Raw genomic sequence first — 16,754 nt, forward strand, 5'->3', positions numbered from 1 at the left:
TGATCTCTTGGTTATGTAGTAGCCTATTGTTTAGTCTCCATGTATTTGTGGTTTTTACAGTCCTTTTTTCCTGTAATTGATTTCTAATCTCATAACATTGTGGTCAGAAAAGATGCTTGATGTGATTTCAATTTTCTTAAATTTTTCCTAGGCTTGATTTGTGACCCAAGATGTGATCTAAACTGCAGAATGGTTTGTGTGCACTTGAGAAGAAAGTGTATTCTGCTGCTTTCATGTGGAATGTCCTATAAATATCCATCCAATCTATCTGGTCTAGTGTTTCATTTCAAGCTCGTGTTTCCTCATTTCTTTTCTGTCTGGATGCTCACTGGTGTAAGCAGGGTGTTAAAGTCCCCCATATTATTGTGTCACTGTTGATTTCCCCTTTTATGGCTGTTAACATTTGCCTTATGTATTGAGTTGCTCCTATGTTGGGTGCATAAATATGTATAATTGTTATATCTTCTTCTTGGATTGATCCCTTGATCATTATGCAGTGACCCTCCTTATCTCTTATAACAGTCTTTATTTTAAAGTCTATTTTATCTGATACGAGTATTGCTACTTCAGCTTTTTTTTCATTTCCATTTGCATGGAATATCTTTTCCCATCCCCTTCCTTTCAGTCTGTATGTGTCCCTAGGTCTGAAGTGGCTCTCTTTTAGACAGCAGATATATAGGTCTTGTTTTTGTACCCATTCAGCCAGTCTGTGTCTTTTGGTTGGAGCATTTAATCCATTGACACTCAAGGTAATTATCGATATGTATGTTCGTATTATCATTTTCTTAATTGTTTTGGGTTTGCTTTTGTGGGTGTCTTTCTTCTCTTGTGTTTCCTGCCTAGAGAAGTTCTTTAGCATTTGTTGTGAAGCTGGTTTGGTGGTGCTGAATTCTCTTAGCTTTTGCTTGTCTCTAAAGCTTTTGATTTCTCCATCAAACCTGAATGAGATCCTTGCGGGGTAGAGTAATCTTGGTTGTAGGGTTTTCCCTTTCATCACTTATACATATCCTGCCTCTCCCTTCTGGTCTGCAGAGTTTCTGCTGAAAAACCAGCTAGTAACCTTATGGGGATTCCCTTGTACGTTATTTGTTGCTTTTCCGTTGCTGCTTTTAATAATATTTCTTTGAATTTAATTTTTCTTAGTTTTATTAAGATGTGTCTTGGTATGTTTCTCCTAGAGTTTATCCTGTATGGGACCCTCTGTGCTTCTTGGAGTTGGGTGGCTATCTCCTTTCCCATGTTAGGGAAGTTTTTGACTCTAATCTCTTCAAATATCTTCTCAGACTCTTTCTCTTTCTCGTCTTCTTTTGGGACCCCGCAAATTCTAATGTTGGTGAGTTTAATGTTGTCCCGGAGGTCTCTAAAACTATCCTCAGTTCTTTTCATTCTTTCTCTTTTATTCTGCTCCTCAGCACTTATTTACACTCTTCTATCTCCCAGCTCACTTGCTTGTTCTTCTGCCTCAGTTATTCTGCTATGGATTCTTTGTAGTGTATTTTTCATTTCAGTTACTGTGTTGTTCATCACTGTTTGTTCTTTAGTGCTTTTAGGTCCTTGTTAAACATTTCTTGTATTTTCTCAATCCATGCCTCCATTCACTTTCCGAGATATTGGATCACCTTCACTATCATTACTCTAAATTCTTTTTCAGGTAGGTTGCTTATTTCCTCTTCATTTATTTGGTCTTGTAGGTTTTTACCTTGCTCCTTATCTGTACCATATTTTTTTGTAGTCTCATTTTTTTGATGGATGGGTCTGTGTTCCTGTCTTACTGGTTATTTGGCTTGAGGCATCGAGCACTGCAGTTTGCAGCCAGCTGTGTAGAGGAGTGCCTTGCTGCTGAGATGAGGACCTCTGGTAGAGCTCACTCAGATTATTATTCCTTGGAGTCTGAGGTTCTTTGTTAATCCAGCATTTTGGACTCCACGCGCCCACCAAAGGACACCCAGCCTGGGAACCAAGATCCTACATGTCTTGTGGCATGGTTAAAAAAAAGAAAAAAAGGGAACATACAGAAAGGAGCAAAATAATAACTAAGAAAAAAATAAAACTAGAAAAATTAAAATTTATTGGAAAAAATATGAATATAAATATAAAAATATATGTTCTTGTTACAACAAGAAAATATTCCTATTTCAAATAGAAATAGAAATGCAATATGAAAAAGGAAATGGGCCAGAAAAGGCCTTGGCTGTGGGTGGGGGTGCAGCTCAGGCAGGCGCAGGGCTTGGAGTGGGGGTTGGGTTTCGGTTAAGGGACTCATGGGGCCAGAAAGCCAATGGCGGGGTGTGGTTTGGGCTGAGATGGCCACAGGTGGCCTTGGAGGGAGGAAAGTTTAGGCCTGGGACCCCAGCAGTCTCGCTCGGTCTGAGTAGGCAGGGGAAATGCTGGGCATGCTCCCCTGCAATCCCCCAATTCCCCAAATGTCTCTCCTCGTGCCCCGTTGATCCCCTCACTGTGAGTGGGCCCCTATGGGCATGGGAACCCCTCCCCTCCCTCAACTGCCCCTACAAGGTGCTGGTCCGATCCCAACCCCACTTCTCCCCCCTTCCCGCCCACCCACAACCTACCTGGTCACTCAGAGGTACTTACTGTAACCTTAGGCTTCTGAGGTCCCCCACCAGTGCCTGGTAGGTACCATAATTGTCCAGACCAAGTCTTAAGTCTTCACTGCTCAGCACCAGTTGGGCCCTGGCTGGGTCCTTCTAAAGATGTTGAGGGGAAGCTACCATGGAGTAGCAGGGAGGCTCTTTTCCTGACAGGTGCCTCATGTGTGTTTATTCCCTCTGAGCCTTTGGAGATGAGCCCTTTCTCCTCACTCAGCTACCATGAGAGCTTCAGGTGACAGACAGGGTGTGGGGCATGAGGGACCCTAGAGTGAGAGGCTGCAGGGTCCGTGGAACCTAATTGCTCTGCTGGGGACATGGCCCCACAGAGCAGGTGTCATCTCCCCTCCTGGTCTCCTCTGTCTTCCCTCCCCTTCTCTCAGTCTTCCATTCCATCCAGCTCCTTTCAAGGGAAGACACACACACTCCATGTGACATTGTGAATGTATCCAGGGAGTGGGAAGGAGGGGAAGCCACGTGAGTGACAAACAGGTAGACCCAAGACACATGGGAGAGATCAGGGCCCAGGGCATTGGCAGTGACACGGGACTTAGCAGGTAGAGTCATGACTGCCCAAGGTGTCCTTGTCCTAGTCCCTGCAAGAGGGGAACAAGCCTGTTTTATCTGAGTGAGCCTGTGTCCTCACAAAGGTCTTTATGGAAGAGAAGGCGATGTGAAGACCAAAGCAGGGGAAACGCTTTGAAGATGCTGCTGGTTTTGATATGAAGGAGGGCCCAGGAGCTAAGGATGGCAGCTCTAGCTGTGGGAAAAGGCAAGGAGAGGGATCCTCTCCTAGATCCCTGGATGGGTGACCCTGTCAACATCATGGTCCTGTTCAGGGAAATTCATTTCAGACTTCTACTCCAAAGCCAACAGAGAATCACTTGGTGTCGTTCTAAGTCACTATGGTTTTGGTCAAATATTTTGGCAGTGAAAGGAAGTGACTCCAGGGAGAGACAGGCAGGCAGAAGGGGAGAAAGACAGGGAGAGAGTAGACAGACTGGAGAAGGGCAGGTGATCAGGGTTTAGGTGGACAGTCAGAGATACGGGGGCAGGGGGCGGTCAGAGACAGATGGAGAGATAACAGATAGGCAGCCTGGAGAAAGGTGAGAGGAGAAGGGAGAGAGTGTGATATCAGTGCAGGAGGCAGGAGATGAGGTAGGCTGACAGGTGGGCAGAGAGAAGCAAGAAGTGTGCAAAGAGGCAAAGATAGGACAGAGTGACAGGGAGACAGGATGGCAGGAAGGGGCCTTCAGAGCTTGTCCTTGTCCCCATAAGGATTACAGGAGCTTCCTGAGCTGCAAGTGGATCCCCTTTTTGGACTTCAACACAAGTCTTGGAATGGGAACAGTGGCCCTGGAGGAATCGAGTGCCAGCTCAAAGGGAAGCAAGGTCAGGGCCACGGCCACTGTCATCTCACCCATGGCAAGCTGCTTCCCGATGCAATTCCTGAATCAGGGAGGGAAAAGAAAGTGATCAGAGGCTTGTAATCCCTGCTGGGCACAGGGCATCCAGGGCTCTCCTCCACGGGCCCAGCCCCCATCCCTTCCTTACAGGTCACACTGAACGTACTGCCCAAGCCTTGGTCCACACCTCTCCCCCTGACCTTCATAAAGTGCACCTCTCTCCAGGACTAGCTCCTAACTCCTACCTCTACTCTAAGTAGCAGGAAATCCTGCTGGGCAGGGTCAGTGCTCTAGACAACAGAATCAAGTCAGATGAGGCAGTAAATGTGAATTAGTACTTTGTTCACTCAGCCACAGGCAGTTTCTGCCTTCAGGCCAGGTCAGGGTCCTGTGTGGGGTGGGGTGGGCCACACCCTTGGGCCCTCACCATCTGTGGCAGAGAAACAGGGGCCCTAATCCCCAGACAGACAGGACAGAGTGGTGTAAGGAAGTCAGAATGGCAACAGGGTGGCTTCCTGCAGGGGCCACGGGTTAGCCACCCTCAACCTCTTGGACCACTTGCCCCCCAATTAATGGTCTGACCTCCTGTCTCCCCTCAACCCCTCAGTCAACCTACCTCTGGAACCTTCCCTTTCTACGCCAGAAATGACCCTCCTCCCATCTCTTGGGCTCCTCACGGGCCTTTTCAGTCTCCCTGCCTCCATCCATTAACAGAAGCCACGACAGCTCCAGGCCTGCTGTGTCCGCCATCACAGGAAGGACACGTCCCAGTGCCTCAGCCGGCATCACTGCCCTCTCTGGGTAGTTCCTCACTTACCTCACACCCGTCCAGCTCCTCCTCCTCACTCAGCTCCTGTTGAGGACCCCGCCCCCCACCTCTGCCGGCCACATGCTCAAGCCACTATCCATTGACCACCAGTCCTCTCCGCCTCTGCCGGCTGCACCTCTTCCTCCCTGGACCCCCAAGGCACCATTAGTGTTAACTCAAGACACATCACCGTCCAGGGCCCAGGACAGTGCCAGAAACATGGGACATTCAACAATCTGCTCAATGAACGAATGAGTCAGTGAAAGAGAAAATGAGTGTACGATGTCTGTCTTGTAAGGCAAATGTACTGACCACTACACATGGAAACGTCACGTGTCTTCCTCTTGACTGTGAACTCTTGGAGGCAGGGAGAGTGTCTTTGGTCTCTATGCTCCCATGTCCTAATACATGACTTGGCACACAGAGACAGGCCTCATAAATAGCTTCATATTTGAACAAAGTTAACTGAATTGAAAGATAAAAGGATTGGAATAAAGTTAATTATTATTTCTGAGCTAGGATTTGAGTTGCCAGGTACCCCGTGTCCTCTAGAGGCAGCCACGTGATGTGCAGCCAGTGTCTACAAGGAAGAACAGGACCCTGGCAGAAACCAAATCCTAGAGCTAATCCTGGAAGCATGTTTGCTTCAAGCCTGTTCTGTGAAGGTTGCTTCACCAACTGCAAAGTTCCTAGAATTATAGATTCAGCAAAAACTTGTTTTACGAAGTAGTTACCAAGTAATGGAAGTTACTATTTTAGGGGAGGCTCTATAGCCTTTGAGATTGTCACAGCAGTCATTTTGGAGTCTATCACCCAGCTTAACAGCTATTTCCAGTGTGGTTTATATTTTACATGCCATGAACTTCTTAAATGCATGTGGTCAAACACAAAATGGTGAGTTTTCTCGCAAAAGCACCTGATTACCTTCCATTTTATGCTCTTTTTTGCCAATGTTATGTGCTATAGATTCTGGGATTATGTTATATAATCCTCACTATATGTAAAGACTTTTGGCAGTTAGAAAAGATATCATGTTTCTGTGAATACACAGTCACAGCTGTTTGCTTCGACTAGAGAAGCCGAGAAACATATGGTTGTGTAACTTTCTTCAAACGGCCACTGTAACTGATCACACAGGTGGCTTGAACCCTCAGGACAAGGAAGGCAGCTGGTAATCTAAACTCATGAAAATACCACAATGCAGTGAAAGGCTGGTTGGTGAATTGAGTAGAAGAGGCAGTGGGCTGGTTAAGAATGCGCATAGAGAGAAAACCACCTTTTTAGATGACCGATAGTTGAGAAAAATAAACATCTGAAACATAACTTTCATGAAAATTCTAATGCTGAAAAGTCAGATTCCTAAACTGAGGAAAATCCCCGAATGCTTTGGAATGGCCACTGATATGGAACTGTGGCTGGCCACATTTGTGGGAGTCAGGAGATCAAGGTCTCTGTGCCGTGCCCTGAAGACCTTCTTGCACATGGAGACTCATGCCTTCTTCTCAACACACCACCATGCAAGGACATAACTGCATACACCGCATACGAATGTAGACAGTCACATATATCAGGTAGCACCCTGTGACACCCAGCTGTCCCAAATACAAAAAGTCACCTCTGGATCCTCCTGAGATGGGCAGGAAAGAATGGTTGTGTCAAGAAGAACCCGGGGCAAAGCGGGATGCCTCAAACTCCTGCAGAGAGAGCACTGGGGCCAGGACAGGTGGGGTCACACTCCTCGCACCAATCCACCAGGGGACAAGAATCCCAGAGGGGGGAGCAGGAGGAGGTGTTGGTGTGGAGAAGAGCATCCCATCCCCTCCTCCCACAGCCATCATACCTCTGGGTTTGGCCACACTTTTGGGTTGTGGTGAAGCCCATAAAGGGAGAGGGAGACTGTGATTCCTGTGGGGGATGGAGGAGAGAGAGAAGCCTGATAGTACCCAGAGCAGCAGAGAGCATGTGCAGCACAAAAGGCCTGGGAGCCACCATGAGAGCCAGCCTCCATCACTCTGAATGCAACGATGCTCTTGCACGACAGATGAGCTGGGCGTGACAAAGCACATGAGCACCGGTTAGGAGTAGGGAACCATGGCCCAGGATTGAAAAGTAAAAGGAATTGGAGGCTTACATTTGAGAGCACCTCACATGACAAGTCACATTTATCAAGTGTCATCATGAGCCCTTGGGGGAGGTGCATTAACTCATTCAATCCTCAGAGCAGCCCTCAAGGAAGGCACTCACATCCCCTTGTGCAGATGGGGCACCCGAGCCTCCGAGACTTTAAAGGGCATGACCATGATCCCACAGTTAGGAGGTGGCAGTGCTGGGATTCACACCCACCGGGAGGTGAGCCCGTGGGTGGCCTCCAACCACAGCAGGGCTCTCCGACCTGGGCATCAGCTGCTCTCTGGCATCTGCCTGAGGGCTCCTCAGAGGCTGGACCATCTGACCCAGGACAGTGGATTCCCTGAGCTCCCTTGTTTAATGAGACACCACATGAGAAGAACCGCATCTCCCTCTGCTTCTGTCTGCTTTGCTCTAAAGCCTTCGCATCTCAAGGAATTAGAATTGTAGGGCTCATTTATAAAACCACATTTGGCAGCCAGCATTTGTTTTTTGAGTTTTGGTTGAGTTCAAGTTCTGGGTCAAGCATTTTTTAAAACTCATGCAAATTATAGAGTAAATGTCAATTATACTGAGGCTGAAATAACACAGCATCACGGAAGTGGACAATCACATGCATATTCCTGATCTTCCATGTGGTTTTGCAGAATGCATAGGTTACTGGGTGTGGTGAAGTTCATATCTGAATGTAAGGAGAGTCCATTACCGAAGGTAATGGCCTTGCTGAGCTCTCGGAAAATGAGTGTTACTGGCAGCGAGAGTCGCAGTGCCTCCTTGATACATATGGTGGTGTAGGGATTCTGATCCAGGCGGTTCCTGAAACAAAGCCCGTGCTAAGGCCAGGCAGGGCCAGACAACCAGGGGTTCTCCCCTAGCTGAGGGCCAGGGCCGTCCCATTTGTTCGATACTCCCCAGGTAATGGAGGCGTCCTCCCCAGGAGGCCTTAGATCTCTTCCCAGCACCTCTGCTGATGTTCAGGGTGGGAGGCCAGAGCACAGAGGATCCAGGAGATGCCACTGGCTGTGGTGTCATGACCCTCAAACATGAACATGTCCATTTTGACACGCAGGTCCATGTCAGACAAGCTCTTCCCTTTCTCCATCTGTGGAGTCCGGGTGGGGGTACTGGGTTTGCCCGTCTTCTCTACTTCTGGACAAAGCCGCAGGCCTCCCTTGCCTACACTCACTCTGGCAAAGAGCAGGATGTCCAGGAAATTCAACTGCCTCTCGCTCCTCACCTTCTCCAGCTCTCCCTCCTCACCTTCTCCAGCTCTCCCTCCTCCTGCATGTGAGCCTTCCTCAGCTGGATCACTCTGTCTGTCCCAGAACAGTGGTTCCCACCACAGCCGGGGTCTCTGGGGGCCCAGATGCAGCTCCCACTGTAGCCCCATCTGCCCCTCAGGCTCAATCTGTGTGCCAGGTGGATGAGGATGAGGGTGGGAATGGGTGTGCATGGCAGGGTGGAGAGCTCCAGCATTTTCTGATCCAGGTTGGGCAAACCCTCAATAGCACAGGCCGGGGAGCCTCTGCCTGAATGCTGCTGGGAGGGGGCCTCATTCACTCATCACCAACGTGGTGCCACATGTAGCTCCCTGCACAACACATGGCCCCCTGACATCTGGGCCCCAATCCCTGTCCCAGGGAAGCACCCAGCATTGGTGTGTGTGACAGCTCTTGTAGAGCAAGCAGGATTCTGGGCTCTGCCTCAGGGGTCAAGGCCAGGCCCTTTCACGTGTGCCTGATGAAGTTGGGGGGGAGTGTGGGGGAAGGCCAGAAGGAGGAGCAGAACCTGTGTTTTGATGGATGAGCTGGCAGGCCCGGTGTCTCCAGTGGCCTTGGGGGTCAGCCTGTAAATGACATCATTCTGGCAGAAGATAGTCCTCACTCGGGAAAATATCAGACTTGGGAGGTCCCTGATGGACTGGATGTAGGACTGGGAGTTCCTGAAGGGAGAGGGTTCAGAAGAGACTGGCGTGGAGGGAGCCTCTAACCTGGAGACGGTGTGGGGCTCTGGGTGGGGATTCCTCAGTCAGTGGGGACAGGCCGCACTGAGGCTTTGTCATTTCTGCCTTACAACCCTGGAGACCCTCAGTGCTTCACAAGTGGCCTGAGTGGCTAGGCTTGTCCCTGTGCAGGAGTCAGGGACCTGTGACTGAGGCAAGGTTGGTCTGGGTGGCGTTTGACTGTGGCACATGGCTCTCTGCACAATGTTGCCTTTTGGGCTGATAAGCATCCTCACTGCCCTACCTGCCTCTCAGCTGAGTCCCCTGCAGCTGGTGAAATCAGGACCCTGCTCTTGCAGGGTTGTCGCTGACCTTTCTGTCTGGATGCTGCCGTGGTGGCTGAAGGTGCACTTCATGATGGTGTCCAGGGTCATCAAGGAGACGTGTCCAAAGATCTGCAGGTGTGATGAAGTTGACGAGCTCCTCCCACTTGTCCTGTGGTGGGAGGGTGACATTGACCCTGCTCTCCTCCCCCAGAAGGCTTGTGCTGACAAGACCAGACTCTCTCTCTAAATCTCTGGTGGAGATTTTCTCACTTTCTAAGCAGCTGTGTCATTTAAGACTGTCAAATAAGTGTGTAATGTGATGGCTATTTTCCCAGAAAGTTTCATTTTGTAATTAATCATCATCTCTTATAGATCGAATTAGGTTTGAATTTTAGAAATTATTTACTAAGCTAATCAATTTTTACCAATCAGCAAACACTGCTTCTCAACTGCTAAAGGGGTGTGTGTTTTGTTGGGAGATGAGTTGCACATTTTGCACAGCGACGTTCACCTGTAGGGAGTAAACATCTCCAGTCCACAGAAGGGCTAAGGGGATGATATTGGGGATCCTAAGGAAGGGCCACCAGGGACTTTAGTTCCTTTTGCTCAACAAATGTTAGCTGAGCACAGTTGGGTGAGAAATCGGAATCCTGATGGGAGGCGATGCGTTGGCAGGACAAAGCTCTATGTGGATTGTAGACCTGGTTTCCAATTCTTCCCATCAGTGGCTCAGTTCCATGTAGAAACCTGCATCCTGGGCAGAGCCCGCCTGAACGCCATCCTGGGATGCCTCACCTGCTACTGAAACTGACCCTGCTCAGCCCAGACAAGGGCAGCCTGTCCTGCCGTCCAGGGAGAATGACAATTATTCAGCCTACCCTGCTGAAGACTTGCAAGCAGGGGGAGAGTGAACCCTGTACCCACCATGGCCCTCCTTTCCCTTGGCAACGAGCAAAGTGTGGATTTTGACTAATTCATTTTATGTGGAGCCCTGCGTCATAGTCATGACCTGAGACTCTGCCTTTGGAAGCATCTTAGAGGGACTTTCCATCCAAGGAAGAGGGATTAATTTATAGCAATTTGAGAAGGAGGCTTCTTTCTAAGAGATGGAAAGTTAGTGTATTTGGACATGCATATTGTGAGTGTGTAAATGCATGTCTGTGTACATCTGTCAAGTACGTCTCAACGTGTCCAAGTATGTGTGTATGTATTGCAATGAGTGTGTCCAAATTCTTACCTGCATATGGCAGTAGTACATGTGTGTTGAGGTGTGTGAGTCACATAGGGTGTGTGATAATATGTCTATGAGTCTGCAAGAGGAAACAGGGCCTGGCTGTACAGGGCAGTCAGAGCACTTGACACTGTGTATGTGTACTTCTAATGTGTGATGTGCCTGTCTGTTTGCATGAGCACATTATTCTGGGGGCTGTGTCTGATGGATGGCTGAGGCACACACGTGTCTGAGAGTGGACTGTGAATTGAGCTTGGTGTGAGTGTATGCAGGGGAGAGAGAGATGTACTCACCAGCATCACTCAGACAGAGTCAGACTTGAGACCCATGCAAGGCTTCCGGATGTCATAGTGGAAGGCTGGGGTAAGCAACCTAAATGCCCATCAACAGATGAATGCATAAAGAAAATGTGGCACATATATACAATGGAATATTAGCCATAAAAAGGAATGAAATGGAGCTATACGTAATGAGGTTGATAGACCTAGAATCTGTCATACAGTGAAGAAAGCCAGAAAGAGAAAAACAAATATCATATGCTAACTCATATATATGGAATCTAAAAAAATGGTACTGAAGAACCCAGTGACAGGGCAAGAATAAAGACGCAGATGCAGAGAACGGACTTGAGGACATCGGGTGGGGGGGTGGGGGCGAAGGGGAAGCCAGGACGAAGTGAGAGAATAGCATTGACATATATACACTACCGAATGTTAAATAGCCAGTGGGAAGCAGCTGCATAACCCAGGGAGATGAACTCAATGATGGATGATGACTTATGGGGCTGGCATAGGGAAGGTGGGAAGGAGCCATGGGAGGGAGGGGATGTGGAGATGTACGTATACATGCAGCTGATTCACTTCATTGTACAGCAAAAACTGGCACAACAGTGTAAAGCAATTATATTCCAATAAAGAGCTTAAAAAAAAAGACAGTGTGGCCACAGAAGTTTTAATATAACCAGAGTGCAGATAATTTTTGACTCACCCTTGTAAATCAACTACACTCCAATAAACATATTTAAAAATGTGTTATAAAAGACTAATGTGTGTTTGAAATAAGTTCACAATCTGAAAACATGGAATAATTTATTTCCTGGGATAGTCAAAATTAATTATTTCTTGTTCAGTGAAAATAAGACAAACAAGACATTTACCTCAAAAATTTTGTCCATAATGATAGGTCATGAAATATCACCTCCTCCTTTGCAGTATATGAAGAACACTATGTTACTTGTAGGGCTTTTTTAAAGATTAAACGAGGCAATAAATATATGTTGTATAGATCCTATCTGGCACTTAATGAGAAGAGGTCACGTTAATAAGAGTTCTCGTTACCTCTTAGGCTAGAGACCTGAAAAAACACTTCAGAGCGTTATTGCTACTATTTTATTGCTACTACTTTTCATAATACTCATGCCACGGGCTGCCTTCCCTTTTCTGATGCTTGTCAGCTGGCAGTCCGTCTCCAACCACCTCCCACTTGCCTCCCATCCCCGACTCTCTTAGGCTGACGTGTGGGCTGCAAGGATGGCTGGGAGAGGCGGAACTGCCGCTGTCTTCTGGAATTTCACAGACCTCGGGGCATGTACCCAAGAGGGAAGATTTGCTCCAGCTGGGATGTGGGTTTCTGTCCACCTGATCTCCCCAGGACCACCTCCATGTACTCAGGGTCAAAGACCCACAGGGCTGACCTTGCTCCCCGCTAGTCAGTGAGGGCAGACACATGGGAATTTCTCTATGCTTTTCAGCAGTTGTTGCTGTTTCTGTTCCTTTGGAACTACAACGAGAGTAACAAACTAAAAAAACCTTATTTTAAGCTCAAGTGCTTTGGGTGGTGGTGAAAGTTTGAATAGGCATGGGGAGATAGTTCTGAAACTATCCCCAGAGATCAAAGATTAGAACTGATGAGCTGGGCTCTGATCCAGACTCTTGATATCTCTCCAGAATTGGCCTAAGATCAGATTCTGTCTGCTTGTGTGTTTCTCACTCAGAACTGCCATTTGAACTTTACACATAGTTGATGCTTGACAGATGTTCAGGGATTAACTGCCTGGTGTACAAGGCATTTTCATAGACTTCTGTAATGCTCAAGGCAAACCTGTATAAGGGAGGGATTATTACTTGATCCTGTCTCACTGAAGAATGGGGAGACCCATGTGAAAGGGTATGCCCAGGTGAGCTGCATTTAAACCCAAACCTGCTGACCCCAAGGCGTCCTTCCCCAGGGCTCCCAAGGCTCCCTGGGGGCCTCTATTATCACGTTTCAGCTCAGAGTTCTCATTGCGGGCACCATGTTGGCCAACTCACCTTTCACAGCTGTCATCCCTGTGTTCTTAGAGGCAGCACAGAGCCTGGTCCACAGGGACTATTCCTCACTTTTAAAAGAAGGGGAAGCTGAGACGAAGCGAGAGAGTAGCACAGACATATATACTACCAACTGTAAAACAGATAGTGAGTGGGAAGTGGTTGTATAACAAAGGGAGTCCAACTCGAGGATGGAAGATGCCTTAGAGGACTGGGGTGGGGGTGACTTGGGGGGGGGATGTCAAGGAAGGGAGGGAATACGGGGATATGTGTATAAAAACAGATGATTGAACTTGGTGTACCCCCCAAAAATAATAAATAAATAAAAAAAAAGAAAAAGAATCAATAAGGTCATGAAGGAGAGAATGAGTATGTGCAGGCTTGTGAAGGAACACGTCTTGAGGAACATCCTTGTTGCAAGGCACAGGTAGAAGCAGAGCGAACATAAGCAAGAGGAAAAGGACAAAAAGAAAGCTGGGGGCCCAGGGGCGTCTCACGGAGCCCAGGGCAGGGGGCAGCCGGGGTTGGAAGGGCAGCCCCAGGGGCTGGGGGGCTGCCAGGGCGGCGCCTCCCGCTCGTCCTCTCTGTACGTCCACGCATTTGGCTCTCAGCAAATGGTTACGGAGGCTGTTCCTCGTAGCAGACGCCTTTCTCGAAGCGGGTGACACAGCCGCAAATAAACAGACACAGTCCCCGTCCCTGTGCAGCTGGGTGCAGGCAGTGGAGGGGGGAACACCTACCCTTTCGGGGCTGGCACGTTACCACTCGGCCACCGTCGTGCCCGAGTGGCACTGCTGAATCCTTTCCTAAGAATCTGATTCTAACATCATGGCCAAGGCGTCCATCTGCCACAATCAGCTCTGGCTGGGGGGGTGAATAGAGCTTTTGAAAGCCCACCCTTTGCAGGGGAAGAGATCTCAGAGCAGACGTCACATAATTGTTCCACTACAGTGAATGTCAAATGCGTGAATGAGGAGATGGTAGATGAACTCAGTTACTCATTTACTTGGCAACTGTGTGTTGAGTACTTACTTTGGGTCGATTGGCAACCCAGGAGCTCGAGATTTAGCAGGGAACCACAAAAGTCCCTGCTATTGTGGAGCTCCTGTGCCAGTGGCGGTGCAGGTGGGGCTGACAGTCCCGCCCTGGACTGAGAGGTCTCCTGCTTGAATTCATTCTGGGGGCTGCCCTGTGCTCCCGGGTCTTGTCCTCATTGGGACTGCCCTGCTCTGCTGATCCAGTGCAGGGACTGACTGGTGGGAGCCCCTTGCCACCCCAGCTATGTCACCTACTTTTCTTGGATTTCCTCTTATTGGCCCAGAGGACCTGGGGTGTCTCTGTTTCTGCACAGCTGCATGCCTCCTTTCTGATTGCGTGGTGCCCAAGTCAGCCAGCTGCCTGCAAATCCTTCCGGGGCACTGCCTTTGTCCTACCCAATTATGTGTGGCATTCTAATTCCTGATTCTGCCAATGAGTAGAGGTGTTGAAAAAACATCCCAGTGTTATAAGAGCTAGAAATATTTGGTTGTGATTGCTATCCTAGGCCAGTAGAAATGGAGAGGTGATTAAGCACCACGAGTAATATAATTTACATAAGAGAATTGATCTACTTATTGAGTCTATAGATTATCCTCTGGTCATCAGTGTAATGAGAACATCACTGGAGGTGTTTTAGTGCTTCCATGTGTCAACTCTTAGCTGAGAAAAGTGACACCTGCAGCAATTTCTCAAAATCAAAATAATCAGGAAATCGAATACAACAATTTGCATGAACAAACTGGGCTTTGGCTGTTTCTCCGGGGCTGATTCTCATAGTTGCCATCTTAGCTCCACTCTGCGGACTCTTGCTTGGCCTCCTTTTCTTGAGAAAAGACTGGCCTCCCTGTGGGCCCTCACCCCCTGCGTCCCTCCAGGGCTGTGTGCTGGCTCACTCAGCGGGTAGGCGCTGCCCTTCCCCAGCCTATAATGTGCTCTTTTTCTCTGTCCTCTCTCATTCCACACACCTGGGCTGAGCATCCGTCCAGGTCAAGCTCTGTGCTGGGTGCTGGGGCACTGGAAAGGGATGATACCTCAGCCCCCGGGAGCTCATAGTACCGGGTACAAGGGAAGAGACCCCAGTGATGAACAGACCCTATTGAATGGCACAAGTCAAATGCCAGTAGCCTTTGCTTCGAGGCCATCCTTGAGAACTGACTGATCAGTTTCCTGGGAAGGTCAGAGCTTTAAGCATTCAAAGCCCTGCGTTCCACCCAATTGAGCCAGTTGGCCCCCTGATACCTAAGATAACCCCCCACCCAGCAGGTGGGCCTCTTATCCTGCCACCTGCCACCTTCTTAGATTCCTGTCGGTCATCTCCACAGACAGTGATCCCACAGGACAGCATCCATCAGTCTGATGTCTTTGCACCAGGAAAGCTCAGGGCCAGGCAGAGAGGATGGGATTGAGGGATGTGGCAGGGAAGCTTCTAATAGCCTGTTCTGTGAGAATAGCTGAAGCCTCTCAGCCTGGAGAGTGGGGAGAGTCAGGAACGAACTGTCCTCGAAGTGCAGGGTGGAAGAAGCCTCAGTTTGGTCAGGGAGACTGGGATTGTAAGGGGCTGTCCTGTGGGGGAGATGCCACCGGTTGGTCCCTGCTTGGGGACTGCCATCCTGTTCCAGCAGCCAAGCCTTGTGCCCAGCTGGTTCTGCCCACACCTTCCTGCACAGCTGCCCACTCGTGGCCTCTGAGGAGCCTGCAGACCCTGAGTGTGAGGAAGGGCTGCCAGGGGGCTGGTGACATGGCCAGGCTGGGCCCTTCTCAAATCTCATTTGGATTAAAGTATTGAGTTCTGAAGGCCCTTGTGCCCGACCAAGTCTGTAGTTCTTTCCTGCTCAGCACAGGATGGGCTCTGCCTGGGCCCCTCTAAAGATGTCCTGAGGAAGCTACCACGGAACAGCAGGGGGGCTCCTACGCCAGCAGGTGCCCGGTGTGAGCTTCCTCCCTCTGAGCCTTTGGAGACGAGCCCTTTCTGCTGACTCAGCTGCCATGGGAGCCTCAGGCGACAGGCAGGGTGTGGGGCACGAGGGACCCCAGGGTGAGCGGCTGCAGGGGCCCTGGGACCTCATAGCCCTGCTGGGGTCCTGGCCCCCAGAACAGGTGTCATCTCCCCTCCTGGTCTCCTCCGTCTTCCCTCCCTTCCCTCGGTGTCCATTCCATCCAGCTCCTTTCAAGGGAAGACACACACCCTCCATGTGACATTGTGAATTTATTCAGAGAGTGAGAAAGAGGGGAAGCCATGTGAGTGGCAAACGGGTAGACCCATAACACCCGGGAGAGATCGGGGCCCAGGGCGCTGGCAGTGACACGGGACTTAGCAGGTACAGCAATGGCTGCCCAAGGTGTGCTCGTCCTAGTCCCTGGAAGAGGGGAACAAGCCTGTTCTATCTGAGTGGGCCCGTGTCGTCATAAAAGTCCTGATGAAAGAGAAGGTGATGTGAGGACAGAGCAGGGGAACATTTGAAGATGCTGCTGGACTTGAATGTGGACGAGGGCCCAGGAGCCAAGGAATGCAAGCATGGCAGCTCTAGATGTGGGAGAAGGCAAAGAGAGGGATCCTCTGCTAGATCCCTGAGAGGGCGTCCGGCCACCATCGTGGCTGTGTCCAGGGGAACCCATTGCAGGCTTGGACTCCAGAGTCAGATACTTCTGACTCACAGAATAACCTTCTGCAGTTCTAAGTCCCTACGGCTGTGGTCAATTATTTTAACAGCACCAGGAAGTGAATCCAGGGACAGTCAGGCAGGCAGAAGGGAAGAAGTAGAGAGAGAGAGTAGAGAGTGGAGGAGGCAGGCGGTCAGGATGTAGGTGGACCGTCAGAGATACAGGGGGTCAGAGACAGACGGAGAGATAACAGAGAGGGAGCCTGGAGAAAGGAGAGAGGAGAAGGGAGAGAGTGTGATAGCAGGGCAGGAGGCAGGAGATGAGGTAGGCTGACAGGTGGGCAGAGAGAAGCCAGAAGTGTGC

The 16,754-nt window shown here is 49.5% G+C and overlaps 1 pseudogene; it reads right to left on the reverse strand.

Annotated features, from left to right (window-relative positions):
* Positions 1-3,886: 3,886 nt before the first annotated feature.
* On the reverse strand, positions 3,887-14,841 carry LOC130857525 (cytochrome P450 4A11-like; annotated as a pseudogene).
* Positions 14,842-16,754: the final 1,913 nt, after the last annotated feature.

This window comes from Hippopotamus amphibius, chromosome 1 (assembly GCF_030028045.1).
Source record: "Hippopotamus amphibius kiboko isolate mHipAmp2 chromosome 1, mHipAmp2.hap2, whole genome shotgun sequence".
Lineage (NCBI taxonomy): Eukaryota > Metazoa > Chordata > Mammalia > Artiodactyla > Hippopotamidae > Hippopotamus > Hippopotamus amphibius.